The sequence below is a fragment of the Halichoerus grypus genome, chromosome 9, assembly GCF_964656455.1.
Source record: "Halichoerus grypus chromosome 9, mHalGry1.hap1.1, whole genome shotgun sequence".
Lineage (NCBI taxonomy): Eukaryota > Metazoa > Chordata > Mammalia > Carnivora > Phocidae > Halichoerus > Halichoerus grypus.
In genome coordinates, this window is record NC_135720.1 from 48,458,779 (window position 1) to 48,480,197 (window position 21,419).

The following is a 21,419-nucleotide window of genomic DNA, read 5'->3' on the forward strand; positions in this document are numbered from 1 at the left end:
TTGTTAAGGAAAGGCAAAGCAGGGTGACAGGCAATATGTACTATTTATTACCAACATAACCTCAAAACTTAGCTAATTGACTTCGTTAACTTTTCTCTTGTTTTCAGATTTTCATTTCAGTGTAAGTATTTGAAATCAAGACACTTTTTTCACTAACAACATTTAGCTACTGCCATTTTCCTGTAATATACATTAACACAGACATAAAAAGTACGTAAAAAGGTTGTCCATTCCATTCAAAGTATTTAAGTTGTTAAAGCACAATGTTAACAGTATCTGTAATAAAAAGAAAGAAAAAAAAAAACTGTGGCTCTCTTTTTTTTTTTTTAAAGATTTTATTTATTTATTTGAGAGAGAGAGAATGAGAGAGAACACATGAGAGGGGATAAGGCCAGAGGGCAAAGCAGACTCCCTGCCGAGCAGGGAGCCTGATGCGGGACTCGATCCAGGGACTCCAGGATCATGACCTGAGCTGAAGGCAGTCGCTTAACCAGCTGAGCCACCCAGGCGCCCGAAACTGTGGCTCTCTTTAAATACAGTAAGTCTCCAACTGGCTCACTGATTTTTTTTCTATCAAAACTTGTTATGTTTCCTAAGATTCTTTAAAAATCTACTTGGAAACTAGGGACCTGCTAGTCTTAAAAATACATCATTCCCATATATATTACATCAAGTTGTTGAATGTGTATGGAATTTGTTTACACCATGTGCCGAGCAACAAAAAAGCTGAACCAATGTTCGTCTATTGGTAGCAGTATGAAGGAAGTTAAGAAAAACAAATTATTAAAGGTTTTTAACTTTTAAATGCTCGTATTATTAGCACTTTTTCCTATATAATATTGAAAATGCTGCAAAGTAATTGTCTTTCCTCGTCTGGTGAGGTCTTAGCATCAATAAATAGCAACAATTCATAAGGTAAAATTTGATGTACCATCTTTAACAAATTTTTCTGGTCAAAAGGAGAAAGATATATCCAGATTTAAGGTGGCATTTAAGCAGTCTCTGAGCAGCTCCAGTACTCAGAATTTGACCCTATTGCCCAACCCTTTACCTTCATAAATAGTGTCATTCCTTTGTAGAAGAGTCTGTCTTGAAGTACATGCCATTAGAAATACAAATGTCCTAGGGTAGAAAAAATGTCAAATGAGAGGAGTCAACTAAGAACAAAGACCTTTGCTTTGAGGATGAGAGGGCAGAGGGGAGGAAGGAAAATGGTAGGTATGGAAAAGTATGGAAAAAAAGCTTTACCTCCTTAAAAAATATCTTCCCTGTGAACACAAAATGTTCCACCTGCAGAACACTTAATGGCAAATAAGATTGCAGAAAAGATCCCGCAGAGGCAGATAATGGGAAACAAGAAGAGTCCCATTTTTACTTCGTCTAGCATTCTTTTGCGAGTTTGAAGGATAAAAATCTTTTTAAATGAAACAATTTATGAAATTTGAAACATTTTTTTAAGTTTGAAGGGTTAACATATCAACCCAGGAAACAGAAAGTAAAGCAGAAATAAGACCACAGAGCTTCCCATCTCATGCAGCCCACCCAGAGGTCAGTTGTGGGCCTAATTCAGAAACCAAGATCTGATAAGTGGAAGCAGAAGTAGACCCAACCCTCACTCTTCCCAGAACAAAGATCAGAAGGAGGATCTCTTTTTCTGCCTAAATTTAGTGCAAATTTCTCAACAGCCCGAATGGTGAATGAAATAATGAAATAAAATATGAAAACAGAAGAGCGTTACCCATTTTCTCAGGAATGGAAAATTCAAAGAAAACACCTCTGAGTTAATCCATCAGCACTGAACATAAAGTGAATATGGAAAATCTTGGTTAACACAACTTTAAAGTATTCATATAATCAATGGGCCTCAAAGAGTAAGTAATGTGGCAAACATTTTTAAAGAGAATATTGTCACTCTTTAAATTACTTGAAGTGTTATCAGCAGAACTCTTAAAAAGGAGATCTATTGGGAGCCTCCGTGGCTCATTTGGTTGAGCGTCCAACTCTTGCTTTGGGCTTAGGTCATGATCTCATGGGTTGTGAGATCGAGCCCCACTTCTGGCTCCACACTCAGGAGGGAATCCACTTGAAAATTCTCTCCCTCTGCCCATTCCCCAAGTAAAAAATCTTAAAAAAAAGTAAAAATGAGATCAATTACTCCTTTTTGTAATGTACATCTTAAACCTCCAAACTTTTATTACCATTGGTTTTCTCAATATATGAATGGTGTTAAGGGATAAAGATTCACTGTTTCTTCTATTTCTATTTAAATAGAAAATAGAGCAACCAGCACCCATGGAACTACCACTCATAATGGAGTCTGCCACATTTGACAATAATTTTTTTTCTTCACTAAAGAAAATATTAAAATCAAATTAATCTTTCCCCAGTTTTATTCCCTATTCCTCCTCCCTCCAGAAAACAATTAACCAGAATATCCAGGCATTTAAGAAATAATCATGCCACACATGTATGTATCTATATACGATTTTGTTATTTTTAAATTTTACTTAGAGGACATCATTGCTAAATAGTTTTGTGCAAGTTAGATTTTACCCCATATTATTTTTTACCTAATCTATCCATGCTGGTACATAGATCTAGTTTATTCATTGTAACTGCAGCAGAATATTCAAATTCTATTTTCATTTTATTTCTTAAAGAATTTAATGATTTTAAATGAGTTCTCACTTAATGGCTTTTGTCTGCTCCCCTGTTTTCTTCCCTTCCTGTCCCTTGATCCCAACATACACACATACACACACACACACACACACACACACACTTACTCAGAGCTTTTATTCTAGGCTTCCCCAACCCCAAATTCTGTTGGTAAATGTTCTGGACTCAAGCTTCCTGGCTCCAAATATACAACAGGCTAAGATACAGAGTGTGGCCAGGAAATACCTGAACATTTGTCAGGATCCCTTTTGGGTGCAGTAATTACATGTAGCTCAGAAACTTTGCAACTGGGTATAAACAAATGAAAATCTGGAGTCTATGTTTGGAATGTCCTATTAGTTTTCCCAAAGGGTTGACAGTTAAAATGGCACTTCAGCAACAAAAACTAACAGATAGGGTGTATGAATCACTGATTTAACAGGGTGTTTCCATTAATAATGCTTTTCAGCTGTGCAGTTTGGAAAGGAAAGTGAAAAGGAAGGGGGGCTCATCAGCTCACACAGATAACTGAACTCTCTCATAAAGCTTTGCTGGTGGAGTTGACATTGTTCTGGATGAAAAAATGCTGCAGCTTCCCTGTCCCTAGTTCTCATTACTTCAATTTCTGGATTTAATTGGTATTACATTCTCTTCCTTCACACAAACACACACACACACACACACACACACACACACACACTGTGTATCTAGAGGTCAAACCAGAAACCTGAATATTCAAAATATTTTAACTTTATTTTTATAAGTGAGACTTTATTTGTTCCACATATTGTGACAAATCTGTTACTTCTACCTATTTATGCTTCAGTACTGAATGTCAATCAATTAAAATAATTAAGTGCGTGAGAAAAGAGCAGCTCAAGCTAATTTTCATCCCCTCCCCTAAAAATTATGATTTACTTTTTAATTTACCCACAGGCTAATGATTATATTTAGGGAACTTCATATATCACAGTGATTTTATACTGCACGGTTTATGTGAGCAAAACTGTTCTATAGATGCTATAAAATAAAATAAACAACAACAAAAAGCAAAAATTAACCTTGTTCTCGGGGAGTTTACATTCTAGTAAGTGAAATGACACCACCAGAAATGAAAGCGAATATTAAAACATATTTTAATAGGGAAGAAGAAAGAATTCTATCAACAATACTCGTAAGGAATTGAGGCATCCTAGGACAGGATAGGATAGGAGACTCAGAATTCTAAAACTTTAGTCCCTATCCTGGCTCTTCCCTTACTGATTAGCAGCATACCTGACACGTGGTAGTTGCCAATGAACATTTGTTGATTCACTGTATCGACTTGAGACATCACAGCTTCTCAGAGTCTTGGTTCTTCTCCCGCAAAAGGGGATGAGAGATAATTCATAAAATTCTTGTGATGATCAAATAAAATATAGGAAAGCATATTATAGTAAATTTTAAGGTAGTAGAAATGTATTGCTCATGCTCTGCAGAATTTAAAAATATGAGTCTCAGAATTATTAAAGTTTGTGCAACAGAATATTAGGGTAACTTTCCTGTCAATAGCCTGTGGTTGGGAATAAAAAAAAAAGAAAACACATAGCTCATTGTTATCCTCTTCCTTTGGCTACAATCACTCCCCATCCCACCGCCCCACCCTCCCCTAGTGGTTAAGAGGTAACTGACCTTCCAAACTTGTAACTTCCTTTTCCATGGGTGAGTGGGACTTTTTCTCAGGAGAATGTGAAGCAGAGACTACCTCCATGCTTAAAATCCAACCCTAAATTGAAACCAATCTATGTTTCCTCTATAGGCCCCAGCACAGTGACCTTAGAGAGGAAGATTTTATAACTGGATTTTGTAAAGCTGTGGGGTCATCTGTGATTTTATTTTTTTTTCATATATTTTTTAAAGATTTTATTTATTTGACACAGAGAGAGAGATAGCAAGAGAGACAGAAAGGAGAAAGAGCCCAAGCAGGGGAAGTGGCAGGCAGAGGGAGAAGCAGGCTTCCTGCATGAGCAGGGAGCCCGATGCGGGGTTCGATCCCAGGACCCTGGAATCATGACCCGAGCTGAAGGCAGCAGTTTAACCAACTGAGCCACCCAGGCGCCCCTCATCTGTGATTTTAAATCCTCATTCTAGGCCAAACCTCTTGCTAGGAATAATGGAAGATCTGGGTGTATATGACCTGCAATTTCCATGTTCTGTGGTAGCCTAAGAAAGGATGCCCAGTCTGGAAATAAAGCACAGAACCATAATAACAGGGATCAAGAGGTAATGAGAAACCAGTTCTCATAGTTTAAACATCTGAATCACACCTTTGGATAACATTTATTGTCCAAGAATAGGAACATTCTGAGCATTATGGCACTGACCAAACTTTCTATACAAATCCTCAGTGTAGGCATTGTATGAATGCACTACGTCAGCATACCATACATCATGTGCTAATCTTTTCACGACACTCTATTCTATGACATTTCAGTGATAGTGTAAAAAAGAAGAAATGTGACTAAACCTAAAAGGGAGGTGGTAAGGATTATCTGAAAAGAAAGAAGGAAGGAAGGGAGAGAGGGAGAGAGGGAAGGAGATAAGAAGGAAGGAATGGAGATGGCATGATCCTTAGTTAGAGACGTAAAACAGTTTAAGAAAAGAAAGAAGGAAAGAAAGAAAGAAAGAGAGAGAGAGAGAGAAAGAAAAAAGAAAGAAAGAAAGAAAGAAAGAAAGAAAGAAAGAAAGAAAGAAAGAAAGAAAGAAAAAAAGAAAATATACGACACTCAATCCATCTTGGCATATTTGAGAGAGACTACTTTATAAGGATATTTTACTATTGACAGACTTTTAATTTAAATGTAAATTGTGTACGTATTAGTAGTGACACTCCCCACATAAATCAGCTTGGCTCCAGCTACATGCAGTTCTGCTCAGATAGGCCAATAGAATGTTGGAATTTCAGCAAAAATTAAAAATCAGTAAGGCCCCATGAACTATGTCCTTCATTTATTATCAGTCCAACTATTTAGAATTTTTTCAATCTTTGGTCTAAGTTTCTTCTTCCTCATATATAATGTGGATCTAAAACATTTATCATGATGACATTTTTTACAGTGCTCAACCCACAGTACTTGCTCCCTCTCCTTGTGCTCATACCTTACTTTTCTGGGGCATCTGCTTAAACTGATTTGTATGTGGTGCCATAAAACAAAGTAGCATAAGGAAGAAGTGATTATGAAGAATAGAGGTGATTTTAAAAACAGAAAAGTTCTTGGGTGGGTGGTTTTGAAGCAGAGTACACTGGGTTTCTGATGATATAGAAGTTGTTTTTCTGAAAGTGTTCTCCTTCTTTTACCCATCACCTGGCCCACAGAGGTCTCTACTCTGCTTTCAGATGACCTTTTTTCCTTTTTCTCTATTTTTCTCTCAACGTTGGAGACTACTGCTTTAAGACTGTTTTCTCTCTTCTTTCTCATAGGATCTTTCATGGGAAGTCTATTTGTGGGTGAACCCCAGTTTCTTTAGCTGTAAGCAGAAGAATACAGTCCCAGATTCTCACCACAAGCCACATCTAAAAGTGAATCACTCTCAAGCAGATGTTGTTTCCCATAGGAACAATGTACTATTTGGGGTTGTCATTCCTAACTAAAGAGTCAGCCTCAAGTGAATCATAAACATGACCAACAATATGTTTTAAAGTGAGGATACAATAATTATCAACTACTGGAAAAGATCGTTAAGGTCCAAGTCCCAAGAAATGGATTTCAGTGCATTAATTATATTGGTAGTTATAATGTGGATCCCTATTAAAAAGTGAGCATTCAGATAAAGACAAAGGGCTTCTTTAATTTAGTCTAAACGTGATGTGCCAGGTAGGAGAGAGTTACTTTAATTAAACAAATGGGGAGAAATAAAACAATTACTAATCTGGATAAAAGGTGTGTGTGTGTGTGTGTGTGTGTGTGTGTACATGCAGCTTCTTTAAAAGTTTAAAATTACATACAAATTTATAAGTATATAAAAAATAGGTGCCAAGATCAGCACTCCAAATTACCAACCATCCATTTTGCCTGGGACTATGAGGTGCCCTTGGGTGCAAACTTGAATCACTGTAACCAGGAAAGTTCCCCGGGTTAGACAGGGCAAGTTGGTTACCCAACTCCCCAAGTACAGGGTAAGAATTTACCTTGGACCTGAAAGAGAGGAGTTTCCTTGATGTTTGGTTTAAATGCTAAGAATTATTTATGCATTTACAGAAGTGTAAAATTAGTGTAAGAGAACAGAGCTATTAGGATGAGAAAGAAGACATGAATTGCACTGTTGAGAGTGTTTGGCACCATGGAGTAGGAACTTGTTAGGGGAAATTATGGAAACTGATATTTACTCTGCACCCTCTTTTTAAAGAATGGCATTTAGCCTATAAATGTGTAAGTTCAATCATCAAAAAATACAATCAATATGCAAAATTCTGTATTTGCATATAAAGAGATTGCCTCTTTTTGTGGAAGATTAAAAGAAACCAATTTCCCTCATGCTGCTCTTTAGTACCTAATGAGGGATTTCAACCTATTTCAACTGAGATTACTCTTTAGCATTCCATCCAAGGCAAAGTACCCTAGCTGGCATCCATGATACACTGATTCTAAAGGGAAAACAAATGAATAGCATAATTGTATTTTCAAAACTCTTTAAACACCTCTGATGCTTGGAGAGTCACTTCACTTTCTGCCAACAAATAATGCCAATTTTCCTTTGATCTTAAAAAAATTCAGGTTTAAAGCAAGAGTCTCTGATTAGTATATTTTTCAGTTGAGACAAATTTTGAAAAATAAAGGCCGAAATCTCATCATATTACTACCATACGTTCAGCACAAACCCCCTTATAAATTCGTGTGAAGCTAAATGTAAAAGGAAAATTCTGAAGGATTTTTCTGCAAGTATCTGCCCTGAAAGTCTCCTGCAAGAGAAGCTAGTAAATAAGCTCATTGAGTTTCACAAGTGTCTGCACACAAATATTTCCTCCCTGCCAGCCTACAAACCACACCTCTCGGACTTTGGGACAAAATATAAGGAAACGCATCTTTTATTTCTCAAGCGGTAGTTTTGCTTTTGGAGATACAACATTGACTAGAGGAAAGTCGTGTGGATTTGGAATCCTAAGATTTTTTTTTCTGAATCTTAGTTTCACTAATTCTCTTAAGATAAAGCCAGACCTATGAGCTTCTGAGCCTGCTTATACACCTGTAAAATCATACAGTAATACTTGATCCACCCACCTCACAGAGGATCTTTGAAGCATCCACTATAATATGTAAGAATAATTTGTGCAAACTTTGATTTTGATCCTTTGGGATAGTTCCTATATCACCCAAATGCTGTCCTGATAGTGTTTTATAACAAATTCCACTCCTTATAGTGTTATTTCATTTGTCCTAACTGAAGGATAACCACATCTAATAACAAAGATTATATCGTGTGAGCAATTCATGTATGTAGCTCTAAGGGGCAAACTATGGCTTTCTCTTCTTAGTGAGGAGGACAGCCACTGTTCCACAACAAAGAATGAGCTGGAGACCTTCAACGGTAAGTTCCTGGCTTTATTAAGGCAATTCCTGCCAACAAAATCTTCAATCAGAGCTGATCAGCTCTATTGGCAGTAGCCCTGGGGTGGCTGCTCTTGCAGGATCAGCTCTTAGCACAGACCTGCTAATTCCCAAGGTTTGCTCCCCAAAGGTGTCCATGCCTGCCCTGAAGTGTGACTCTGGTCAGCTCTCCGAAGGAACTCCACATTTCTTGGCAATTCCTAGTTCAGTGTCTGTTCAACAAATGTTTATTAAACTCCTGCAATTTGCCCAATACTGTATTTGATGCTAGGGATAAACATGTGAAACATAATATGGCTGCCCTTGAGAAATGTATAAGCTACTATTAGCTCCAGGCCCATAAATAGAAGAATGTGGTTAAATGTTCGGCAGTGTTCCAACCAGCAGTCGGGGGAGCATCGGAAGACAGATTCCTGGAGCACCTAAACTTTAATGGTTGATTCAGACCTTGGTCCTCTCTGAGATTCCAAGCTCAGTTCTTTCAAGGAAATAGATGAAGACTTCTAAACCTGGGATCCACAATAGAGTCTCTGGTATCAGGAGAGTTCTGAGAGAATTTTGTGCATATGCATTCTTTCATTTCAGTGATAATCTCAATTATGTAAACCAAAGTCAGCAAACCTTTTCTGTAAAAGACCAGATGGTAAATATTTGAGGCTTTGTGGGCCATATAAGCTCTATCACAGCTACCTGACTCTGTCATTATTGCAGGAAAGCAACCATGGGCAATAACAAAAAAAATTGAGGCATGACTAAGTTACAATAAAACTTCTTTTAAAAAATAGGTGTGGGGGCTTGCAGATTAGGCCAGCAGGCCAAAGTTTGATGACCTCTGATGTAAGTGAACATTTTATAACAGAATACTACTATGTGATTTCATTGGTGTTTAGAGTGGGTTTAGGGTTTGGTTTTAGGATAGAACCAAAAAGCATCAAGGCACAGTATATGAATATAAACTTATGTGATTCAAAAAGAGTACTCTTTCTCTCTAAAAAAAAAGGAAAGAAAAGAAAAGCGGGGTGCCTCGGTGGCTCAGTCGGTTAAGCGTCTGACTCTTCATTTCTGCTCAGGTCATTATATCAGGGTCCTGAGATTGAGCCTTAAGTCAGGCTCTGCACTAAGCATGGAGCCTGCTTAGGATTCTCTTTCTCCCTTTGCCCCTCCCCCCTGCTCTCTCTTTCTCTTCTCTCTCTAAAAATAAATTCTAGGGGCACCTGGGTGGCTCAGTTGGTTAAGAGTCTGCCTTTGGCTCAGGTCATGATCCAGGAGTCCCAGAATCAAGTCCTGCATCAGGCTCCCTGCTCAGAGGGGAGTGTGCTTCATCCTCTCCCTCTGCCCCTCACCCCCCTTTTGCGCTGTCTATTAATAAATAAATAAAATATTTTTAAAAAACGTTTTTAAAAATAAAATTTAAAAATTTAAAAAAAAAGAGTAAGACAATGGGATAGGGAGTTCATTGCATGGCATATGGCCTTGTAGACATGCCAAACTAGAAGGCTTCTGTGCTCTGGGAGAGCAGTTCCATATTCATATTGCCTTGTGGAGATATCACTATGCATGGCAACTTTCAATAGTTTGCCATCAGAAAATATATAAATGCAATGAAAGGGGCTTTTTTTTGTTCACCAGTATTTTTTTTTTCTTTTTGGCATCATTTGGGAAAATATGTGTTTATATTGATTTTCCCAACAAAGCAGTTGATTGGTAGTTAAAAGTAAGGTTACTGTCCATCATCATCATCATCAAAGTAATAAAAAAACAAAGAGGGTTTCATTACATAGGCCTGGTTGATTAATCATTGGCCACATGACTGAACTCATTTTCTAACCTCCCTTTCCCCCACTGGTGCTGGGCTGGATCAAAGTTCCAACCTTCTAATCAGGTGGTTGTTCTTTCCAGTAAGCAGTGCCTTCCTGAAGCTATCTAGGACCCCACCTTGACTCACCTCGGTAGTGTAATGAAGACACTCCTATCACTTAGGAAATTCCAAGGGTTTTTGAAGCTCCCTGCCAGGAACTGAGGACAAGACCATACACATTGTTTATTATACCACAAAACTTGTAGGAAATGTAAGGAAAGCCAGTGAAAAGAGAGCATAGTGAGCAAGGAAGAATGGTGTAAAACAGTAGTTGCCAAACTTTGCTGCACACTGGAATCATATGGGTATCTTTAAAAAATAATGATGTCTGACTGCTACCTTCAGCCATTCTAATGTAAATGGCAAAATGCAAAACCAGAGCATTAGGACTTATTAAAGCACACCACGTGAATCCAATGTACAAAATGTTTGGAAACCACTGATACAAAGTAAGGTTGAAAGACGAGAACTAAATCAGACAGAACCCTTTAGGGTTAAAGTATTTAACCCTTTAGGGATAAATACTTTAAATTTTCTTCTAAGTGCAATGGGAAGCTGCTGAAAGTCTTAAGAAGGGAGTAATAAAACTCATTTTATTTTTATAATAGCTATATTATACACTGTGAAATACAGTGAAATATAAGAAAAAGTATGGGAGAATGAAAACCAATTAAAAGGGATTCTGATGTTAGAGTAGGCAGTTAGGTTCTAACAAGATACATGGAGGTCAGGAAGAAGGAAGTCATGGCCAACTAGGCAAAGTCCGAGGCCTGTCCCAGAAGCACTCCACAAGAAGCCCAATCAAACCAGACAGGCCCAAGATGGTGGATGCCATGACAGGAAACTCCTGACCAAATTAGGAAGAAAAAGGGCAAAGCCCTGCTTATTGCTCCAAGTAGTGAATTTTCCACCTGCTAGTTAACAACTGCAGATAAAAGATAGAAACCCAAACCTTGAAGACACCTCTCTCTCTCTCTTTCTCTCTCTTGCTGGCTGCTATCATATCTTGAGAGTGTACTTTTCGCTTTAATAAACTTTGCCGCTTGTGTTACTCATCCCCTGTGCTGCGTGTCTATCCTGAATTCCTTCTCATGACAACCAAGAATCTTCAGCGACTCTTTTGGGTCTGGCTGGGTCGAGGGCCCAGAGCCCAGAGTCACCCCATTCACCCAGTGACACCATGAGGACAAATCAGAAGACCTGATTTATATCTCTTGAAGCCTGGGTGATACAGAAGACTGGTGTCTGCCCCAGACTTGAGGAATTTTAAAGCCTAGAAGTGGGTAAAGTGGACAGTGGTAACTGAGAAGATGACTTCATTGGGGGAACCTTTTCTATCAATAAGTTCAATGTGTGTGTTTTTCCTCTGAACTGGGAAGACGTGACCTTGTGTCAGTCCTCAGTCATCTAAAAGTGACTTTGTCCAGGAAGTGTGGTAGAGACCCAGATATATGTGGACAACCAGGAGTTTTAAACAGTCAGTGGGAAAATGTCAAAGAACTACCAGTGAGCCATCTGCAGTAATGGGAGAACCTCCAGAGAACCCATGCAGCCCACAGTAGAAGAAAGGATCCATTGTAGAAACACTAGCCAAGCCAGAAAGTGTTACGCCAGCTCACAACAGTACCAGGAAAGTAAAACCTTTACTGCCCCTTACTTTCCCTTCTCTTCTCCATTCCATCTTGGGGGAGCAATGGCATCTTTACCCTATTTTATGATCTGTGTGGGGAGAGGAGCAGGAGCAGAAACATGAGGCAATAAAATAGAAAAGAAGTCTTCTACATTGCCTATTCCCAGCAGGTGCGAGCTGGGAGAGAGGTAGGGTACCCAGCAGTAGAACTCACCAACATCCTTCTAGTCCCTTTTTCTGATTTAGGAAAGACGCATTTTGCAGCCTCTTTCGGTTACATGGGGTCTGACTATGTATAACTGAAGAAATTGGACTGGAAATGTCATGTGTTACTTTCGTGATCATGGTATCTCCCCTGCCAGGTAAGTATGTCATGTGTTACTTTCAAACTGTTGCGATGAGAAGCTTCTGTGTTACTCTGTTGTTTCCTCTTTCCCAGCAGCAAGGAGGTCCCTTGTCAACATGGTGGCACCCCAAGAGAGACATGGCTTTGATTACTGAGTTACTGCAAGGAGGAGTTACTGCTTCGGTCCTGGGAGGACTTAGGGCAAACAAATAAAAAAACAAACAAAAACCCAGAACATGTGTTGGGTCTGTTACCAGGGCACAACTTGATCTGTCCTAATTAATACAAGGATAGAAGATTTAACCTAGAATGAAATTTGGAGTTCCTATTACTACTTGGGACTGAACATACTAATTATTGGTCTAAAACTGTTTTAGGGGTCAAAGAGCCTACAGGGCTTTTAGTGTCTAAGAACTTCTTTGAGGTCTCATGCAAGGGCAGGGAAAAAACAGCCACATACACATTGCAGAGCCATTGGGAGGAAAAATTACATTGCTTTATTGCCTCAGCCTCAAAACTTACGCTTCTGTTGTGCTGCCTATGGAAGGTTTCTGCAGGTTCTCACTAGGCTAGGTCAACCTATTTAAGAGATCACTTCATGTAACAAGGAAAATAATGGCATATAGCTTTTAAAAAACAAGTTTATTTCCTCTGAGCTTCGGGTGTGGATAGGGTTAAGTCGCAAAGGAATGGAAAGGACCACCATCTCCCTGGAGTTAAGATTTTATGTTTCTAGAAGATTTTGATAACTTGAATAGACTGTCAGGCCATCACCTAGTTAAAAAGACAATTCTCATTGCCTTAGATGAGTGTTGGTTATCTCTGCCGTGGTGGTGGGGATGGAGCACCGTCACTGCCTCAGAAATACAGGTATGCTATTTGAATATCTATAGGCATTGTTTAATTGTGGTAGATGGCAAAAACGGCCACAATGCTCTGCTCTTCTTCTCTGTCCCTTCTATCTGGTCTAGTCTTTTGACTTGATTTGGCCAACAGACTGGGGTGGAAGGAACAGAGTTCAAGTTCTGAGCTTGGGATGGATCTGGCTTCTTGCCACCCTGGAGTTGCTGTCAGTCAGTCCAGGCTAGCCTGCCAGTGGGTGAGAGACACGCAGTCCAATCACTTTTGTTGTCCCAGCTGATGACTAGCCACCCTCCAGAGAAAGATCTGCCTGGCAGACATTCGGGTGGCTGCCAACACAAGAGGAATCCCAGCTTAGACCGGAAGAACTAGAAAAACAGAACTCTCCAGCTGAGATCTGCATGCTGACCCGCAAGATTGTGAGCAAAATAAATGGATGTTTTAATTCATTAACTTTTGGATGATTCATTAAATGACAAAATCTGATTGAAAAAATAAGAATGAGATAAATATTGTTTGTAAGAAACTCTGCTAATTATTTTATGAATGGTGACAGAAAGGAAAGGCTAATATTATGGAACAAATAAATGCCAGGTGTCACAGGGAGGGTTAGGTTTATAGCTACTCATTTTTAGGTCTTGTATTAGTAATTTTGGCTGTCATAACAAAATGCCATAGACTGGGTGGCTTAAACAACAGAAATTTATTTTCTCACAGTTCTGGAGGCTGAGAAGTCCAAAGTCAAGGTACCAGCTGATTGGTTCCTGGTGAGAACTTTTCCTAGCTTGCAGCGGATCGCCTTTCCTTTGTGTCCTCACATGACGGTGTCTCCTCTTCTTAGGAGAGCATGAGCCCTATAGGATGAGGGTCCCACCCTCATGACCTCATTTAACTTTTATCACCTCTTCACAGGCCATGTCTCCAGATACAGTCGCTTTGGGGGATATGGCTTCAGTGTGTGGATTTGGGGAGAACAGAAACATTCAGTCCATAACAGCTCGAGAAACACTATTATTGTTGAAATTCCTAGAGTAAAAAATCACTTCATTATTGTAGGATCAAAAGTCATTAGTCCTTATCCGCCCTTCCCTGCTAAATGATTGTTTTCCATAACACAAAATTTCTTAGGAATGCAACTTTTACATTATTAAACTGAACAGATTATACAAATAATTCTCTCTAAAATGTTTGCTATAGAATCCAACATTTTATGAAGAGAAAGCATTACATTGGAAGAAATAACGAGCTTTCGTAGCTTTTTGGAAGTCAAGGAAGTCTTTAAAGCAAATCACATTTAATGAAGCAAAAAAGAAAAATAATTCTCAAAGGCGCACATACACATACTGGCAATTTGATTATCTCCCTTTCTTCTCGCATATTTTTATTTTTATATTTAGAAATAAATTGCCAACTTGTAATATTATTTGAATAACAAAATAGAAACAGTTATATTAAGTAAATGGAAAAGAATATTTAAAGTCTATTAGGTATTCCTATACTAAAGGTTTACTACAATTCATATAAAAAGGCCATTATGCAAATTTAGTATTTCTCACTGAGCAATGCCGAGTAGATATTGCTGCTATGTTGTTTTACTTTTGAAGTGTTTATATTTTCTTAATAAAAGAATGTTAAAGTATACAGCATAATAGCTACATATTAAAATATAAAAGAATGACATATTCAATTCTATGAATATTATTGGTGGGCCACTATTTTATGTGTTCATATTTTATACTCCAACTGAAGTCAACGGATATAGATCATTTGCTACCCTGACATCATGAAGATATTTTCCTGCATTGATAATTGTGTCTTTTGCATTTAGGTCTTTAATCGACCCAGACTTGACTTTATGTGTGAATAAAGTAATATTTTGATTTGTTGTTCATATGGCTACATTTGAACTGAACAGTATTTATGGAAGAGATTGTTCATCCTCCGCTAATCTTCCATGCCATCTCAGTCACATATATGTCTGAATACCTATACATCTGCTTTTGGGCTCTCCATTTTATTTCATTGGTCTATCTCTGCACCCAGACCACATTACCTTAATTATTACAGATCCATAAAAAGTCTTAATATCTAATAAAGCAAGTCTTTGCTCTGATTCTTCTGTTTCAAGACTGTCTAGTTATTAGCACCCTCTTAAATTTACATATAAATTTTAGAATCAGCTTATTAATTTCTATGGAAAGAAAATGCTGTGATTTTGACTAGAATCATTCGAGGGCAAAATCAATTAATATAATTTATCTTTTAATTCATTTAAGTATTGTTTAAGTTCTTTCAATAAATTTTAAAATATTTCTCACAGAGTTTTGAACATATTCTGTCAAATATGTTTTTATGTAACTTGTAGGCTTGGTGTTATTATAAATGTTATCTTCAAACTTTTTTGTTTGTATTCTTACTATTTATTACTGCTATTTAGGAACATAATTTATTTTACTATGCAGATTTTTATTTAGCAACCTTTTCTTACTCTTCTACTAATTTGAATAATTTATTTGTGTTTTTGTTATTCCTTATACACAATTATATGATTTGGAAATTAGTTTTTAATTCTTCAATCTTTCCAATCCTTACACACTTACTTCTTTTTCTTGTCATCCTGCACTAGTTAGAAAAACTGGTAAAATAGTAAATGAAAGAGGTAATTGTGGGGCGCCTGGGTGGCTCAGTCGTTAAGCATCAGCCTTTGGCTCAGGTCATGATCTCAGGGTCCTGGGATTAAGCCCCGCATGGAGCCTCACATGGAGACCAGCACCAGGCTCCCTGCTCGGCAGGAGGCCTGCTTCTCCCTCTCCCACTCCCCCCTGCTTGTGTTCCCTCACTCGCTGTGTCTCTCTCTGTCAAATAAATAAAATCTTTAAAAAAAAAAAAAAAGGAGGTATTGCTTGGAATCTAGGAATCTTCTTCCTGAATTCAGAAGTAGAGCCTTCTCAACGTGTTCTCACTGTGTATAAAGTTTACTGTTGATTTTCAGTCACATGAAGGAAGTTCCCCTCTGCTTCTAATTTGTCAAGAACATCAACATCAATGGACATTATATTTTAATAAGTGCCGTTTTTGCAATTGTTGAGGTATTTTATGATCTTTAATTTTATAATGTGACAAATTATATTAACTTTCCCATATTAATACTTTATCTTCCTGAAGTAAAATCAACTTTGTCATATGCATTATATCATTTATACTTTATATATGTTCTAAATTCTTTTTGCTAGTATATTAACTTATGATTTTTGCTTCTATGTTTCATAAATAAATTTTGCTCATATTTTTCTTTCTTTACTATCTTTGTTGCATTTTGGCATTAAAATTACACTAGCCTCGGGGCTCCTGGGTGGCTCAGTCATTAAGCGTCTGCCTTCGGCTCAGGTCGTGATCCCGGGGTCCTGGGATTGAGCCCTACATCGGGCTCCCTGCTCTGCAGGAAGCCTGCTTCTCCCTCTCCCACTCCCCCCTGCTTGTGTTCCCTCTCTCGCTGTGTCTCTCTCTGTCAAATAAGTAAATAAAATCTTTAAAAAATAATTGCACTAGCCTCATAAATAAGTTTTTAGTGCCCTGAAAAAGTATGGTTAAGTTTGCAAAAATTTGTTACTTGAACACTGGTTTGAACTTGTTGATAGAGACTCTGCGCTTGGAATTTTCTTAGTGGAAATATTTTTTACTACTGATTCAGTTTTCTAGTAATTATAGGACAATTCAGACCTTCCAATTCTTCTTTAAGTAAATTTGCTCATATATTTTTTTCTTGAAATTTGTCAACTTAGTTGAAATGTTTTAATTTATAGCATAAAGTTTTCATAAAACTTTCGTAAATATTAAAAATCCCAGAAACACCCAAATGAGTTATAACTTATGTCCACACAGATATCTGCACATGAATGTTTATAACAGTTTTATTGTAATTGCTAAAACCTGGAAGCAAGTAAGATGTCATTCAATAGGGGAATGGATAAACTGTGGTATATCCATACAATGGCATATTTCTCAGCAATAAAAACAAAGGAGCAATCAAGCCATGAGAAGACATGGAGAAAAGTTAAACGTATATTGGTAAGTGAAAGAATTCAATCTGAGAAGGCCACATATCATATAATTCCCACTATAGGACATTCTGGAAAACACGAAACTATAAAGAAGGTAAAAAATCAGTGGTTGCCAGAGGTTGGGAGAGGCAGAGAGAGGGATGAATAGGTAGAGCACAGAGGGGTTTTAGAGCAGTGAAATTCGTATGATACTGTAGTGTGGACACATATAATATATTTAAACATTTGTCAAAACCCACAGAATACATAACAAACACAAAGAGTGAACTCTAATATAAACTCTGAACTTCAGTTAATAATAATGTATCAATATAGGCTCATCAATTGTAACAAATGTTCACAATAATGCAAGATTTAATAATAAGGAAAACTACACGCAGGGGAGAGAATGGGTATATGGGAATTCTCCATATTTTCTGCTTAATTTTCTGTAAACTAAAACTGCTAAAAAATAGCCTATTAATTTAAAAATAAATAAATAAATATTATATTAATTTACCCCTTGTCATATGATGTTTCCTAGCTTCTTTTACAATTGCATCAACCTTTAAACATATTTTTCCATTACTATATTACATTTTTATAATGATGGAATCCACAGCTGTCTTAAGTCCTGGACCTAGTTTCTTCTTTTACAAACTCTTTATGCACCATTGAAACACTACATTTTTCCTAATTGACTTATTTTTATGGGTTATTACTTTGAGAGACAGTTTTAAGGAATACTCTCATTAATGTTGGTTTCCTTTATGAATAACCATTTTTTTACATTAGAGTTTTATTATTTTTGGCGAACTGTGATGTTTTTCAAGGTCAATAACATTTGCTCAGCACCAGCTGCACCAACTCAGGTAATTCTTACCTACCTCAGTGTACACTTGTCTAAAATGGCCAATTTAATAAATGTATTTATTTATATTAACACTGTGGTCACATAAACCCATCAGAGCAGATATTCCACAACTTTAGATGAGTTCCATAACCCTGACTTATTGGTATTTTCCCCATGATCTTGGGAAACAGAAAAGAACCAACTTAGACAATTTTAAAAAAAGCATATGTCTCAGGACACACTGACTGTTCTATGTTCTCTTTCCTTTTGAATGCAACCCATCTGCCCAAAGATGAAAGCTTATATATATATATAGCCCTCGGGTTGCCTAAGAGAACCTGGCTGTGTTTTACTTGAGATGTTAGGTTAATATGATTTTCTTAAATTTCATAATTCAATCCACCTTTTTTATTCGGGGCAGAAATTTTTCCCTTGAATTCAAATGATCTACAAAGTTGAAGGAAGTTGTAAGTTCAATTCTTTTGTATTGACTTAAGCAACAAGTTGGAAATATCAGGCTGACTTTATGATATTCTCTGTAATTAAGTAGAAAAGTTATTTTCTGATATTAGTTATAATTATTTCCTAGTATTTGATTAGTATTTTGTCCTTTGTTTATTTAATTTGTGGGAACTATATGCATTAAGGGCATAGGGAAAAAAACTTTTTTTTTTTTTAAAGATTTTATTTATTTATTTCACAGAGAGATAGAGAGAGAGCACAAGTAGGCAGAGTGGCAGGCAGAGGGAGAGGGAGAAGCAGGCTCTCTGCTGAGCGGGGAGCCGGACGTGGGGCTCGATCCCAGGACCCCAGGATCATGACCTGAGCCGAAGGCAGCTGCTTAACCGACTGAGCCACCCAGGCGCCCCGGGAAAAAAAACTCTTAATACATAAATTTTGAGGTTTAGTTTAGAATTGCAAACTTTTTTATTTAGGATAAACTTGAAACTAATTAAATTATTTCTACTTCAAATTCCAAAATATCAAGAGCTATAATACTAACGGGAAGAAATGATGAAAATAGTCTTTTCTTCTTTTTCTGGGGATGTGCCCATGTTTTGGAATTCGTTGTATTTTTTTACCTATAGATCTTGGGCACAGAATTTCTACTATTTAGCTATTTGCTAATAAAATTAGTTGTCAAAGTCTGGAGCAGGCATTTTTTTTAATTTTCCCGAAAAAAAAAGAAATGACTCATAGTTCTGTACTTACCTTTGTAAAATGTACTCCGGAATTCAATCAAATTCTACACACAAAAAAAAAATCTAAAAATTAAATGTCTACACTAGGTCAGTTGCTTAGGAACAGTTGTAGAATTACCATGATTGAATCTGTCAGGTCTAAACAGGAGGAGAACCCAGACCAAGTAGTTTAATAGAGGACATTAATATGGACCACTAGCGTTACAAAGGAAGAGGAAGATCTACAAGACAATCAGAGAATGGAGAGGACACCCAGTGTTTCACATCAACACCCAGAGATTAGTCTAGAGTTGGAGAGACAAAGGAGACAATGATGCTGCAAAAGCTTGAGACTACAGAACATGCAGACAGAAGCTGGAATCACAGAGGAACAACCACTCATGGAAGCAAGGCCCATTTGGGAACTGGGATCACGGCAAGGATTAGCTCAACAGAAATTGTGGCCACAGAGAGAAGGTCTGCTAGAAAGAGATGGAATTATGGAGACTCAATCTATACCAAAAATGCAGCTCAAAGCCAGGAAAGAAGACAAGGAAGTAACCTGGCTTCTCTCCCGTTGTCCTCCTTTTTTTTTTTAATTTTGTCTCCCATTAGCGGTATCTATCCAGAAAACAATTGGCAAAGGGGGTGTGGAAAATCATGTTTGTGAGAATCAAGACCCTGAGACACTGAACAGAAGAGAAACAAATTAATCTTTTCTCAAGAGTGAAGTAGTTATGATTTGGGGAAATTTGGCAGAAAATTTACAAGTAAGAACTAGGAAAAAAGTAAGAAATGCAGGGTTGGAAAGTTTTATAGTGACTATCAGTAACATTATAACAGACCAAATTATTTACATGATTAGTGTTTATATCAAGTTTTATGGCAAAGAACAAAAGTCTCATAAATGTTTTAAAAATATCTATGAGCTCTTGAATCAGTAGGAAATCTTACTTTATGAAATTCTTGGCAAATTTCTTATAACACTTATTGTTGTAGATGATGTGCCATGCCTAGGGCTATCCATGCACTTTCTTATTTAATCCTCACAAAAGCTCTATGAAGTAGATACTATTGTTGTCATTTTGCAGATGAAGGGAGGACTAATTGTCTGAGGTCACAGTGGTAGTAAGTGGGAGAATTCCTATTCAAAGCCCTGTTTGCTGATCTCTACACTCTGTCTTGGTCACCATGTAATTCTGCCCCAGTCAGTGCTGGTCTGATGAGGCTTCATTATGTGTTATTCATAATCACCTTTCTGAGCAGATGGCTCTCTCCCACTTCCACAAAGTTGGCTCACAATAATGATGGTTAAAATTAAATAGGTGTTTTATATCCAACCCACACAGAAGATGAAATCATCCTTGCTTATGTGACCAATGATCTTCTAAAGGCTATATGTACATTTTTATCTCTTTAATCATCTGTAACTACTCTGTTATCCTATAAGATGGCTAAGGGGATAGGTAGACTGAAGCAGAGAAGGAAGGCATTCCTCTACAGGAGGAATCATCTCTTGACCCAAGGCAGCTTCCAAACTTCCTTAGCCTCCAGAACCTTGCCAGGTTTGCCTTGCCAGTCCAAAAGTGGACAAGCATTTGGTGGTCAACGTTGACACACATCGCTACCTTTCCCTGGTCAAAGGAGGCTTATCTGACGACCATGTCCACATCCTGCCCATCGGACATGACCAGTCAGTGATCGAGCTTTCAGCAAGATGGTGGAAGAGGTGAAGAAGTATAAGACTACACTGAGACAGCTCTGCAAGAGTCAAGGAGGTGGAGTGTTCTATTTTAGAGAAATTATAAGAGCTACCATTTTTGTGCCACTCAGCCACTGCTCTGCTAATGACATTAAAGATGCCTACGTTACCCAGGCACAGGAAGAACAGATGGAGCTAGCTGTTGGAAATCCAGAGCTCTCTGACATCAAGCCCATTGCACAGCCAGGAGGAATGTATTTTTATGTTGAAATTGACAGAGGAAAGAAGCTTTCCTACAAAATTAAAAAAAAAAAAAATTTCCCTTGCAGTTAAAAAGCGAGGTCCTGGCCCGTGAAGCCATCCTTCTTATGCCCGACCGGTCTGACTAGAGGCAGTGCCAGATGAGCAAGGAAGAGACGACCCTGGCTCACAGCTTCTGGAGAAACTTTGAGCCCTTTGACTTCATTCTGGATGACTGAGCAAAGGGAAAGGTGCTTTATGAACTTCACAGGAAGTAGTAGCAACCTGTTTGTAAAGAAACCAATCTGTAGGGCCTCCCGCGGAAACCACCTACAGCAAAGAGGCCTGATATTGAATGTTCTCTGGAAAAAAATGACATTGTAGGATGAACATCTTATGTTAAAAGCATGTCTGTCATCCAGCTCCAAGTACAGACTGTGTTTACCAACATTTTCAAAAAAGTAT

The 21,419-nt window shown here is 37.7% G+C and overlaps 1 pseudogene; it reads left to right on the forward strand.

Moving 5' to 3' along the window:
* Positions 1-19,374: 19,374 nt before the first annotated feature.
* LOC118540054 (CWF19-like protein 1 pseudogene) lies at positions 19,375-21,193 on the forward strand (annotated as a pseudogene).
* Positions 21,194-21,419: the final 226 nt, after the last annotated feature.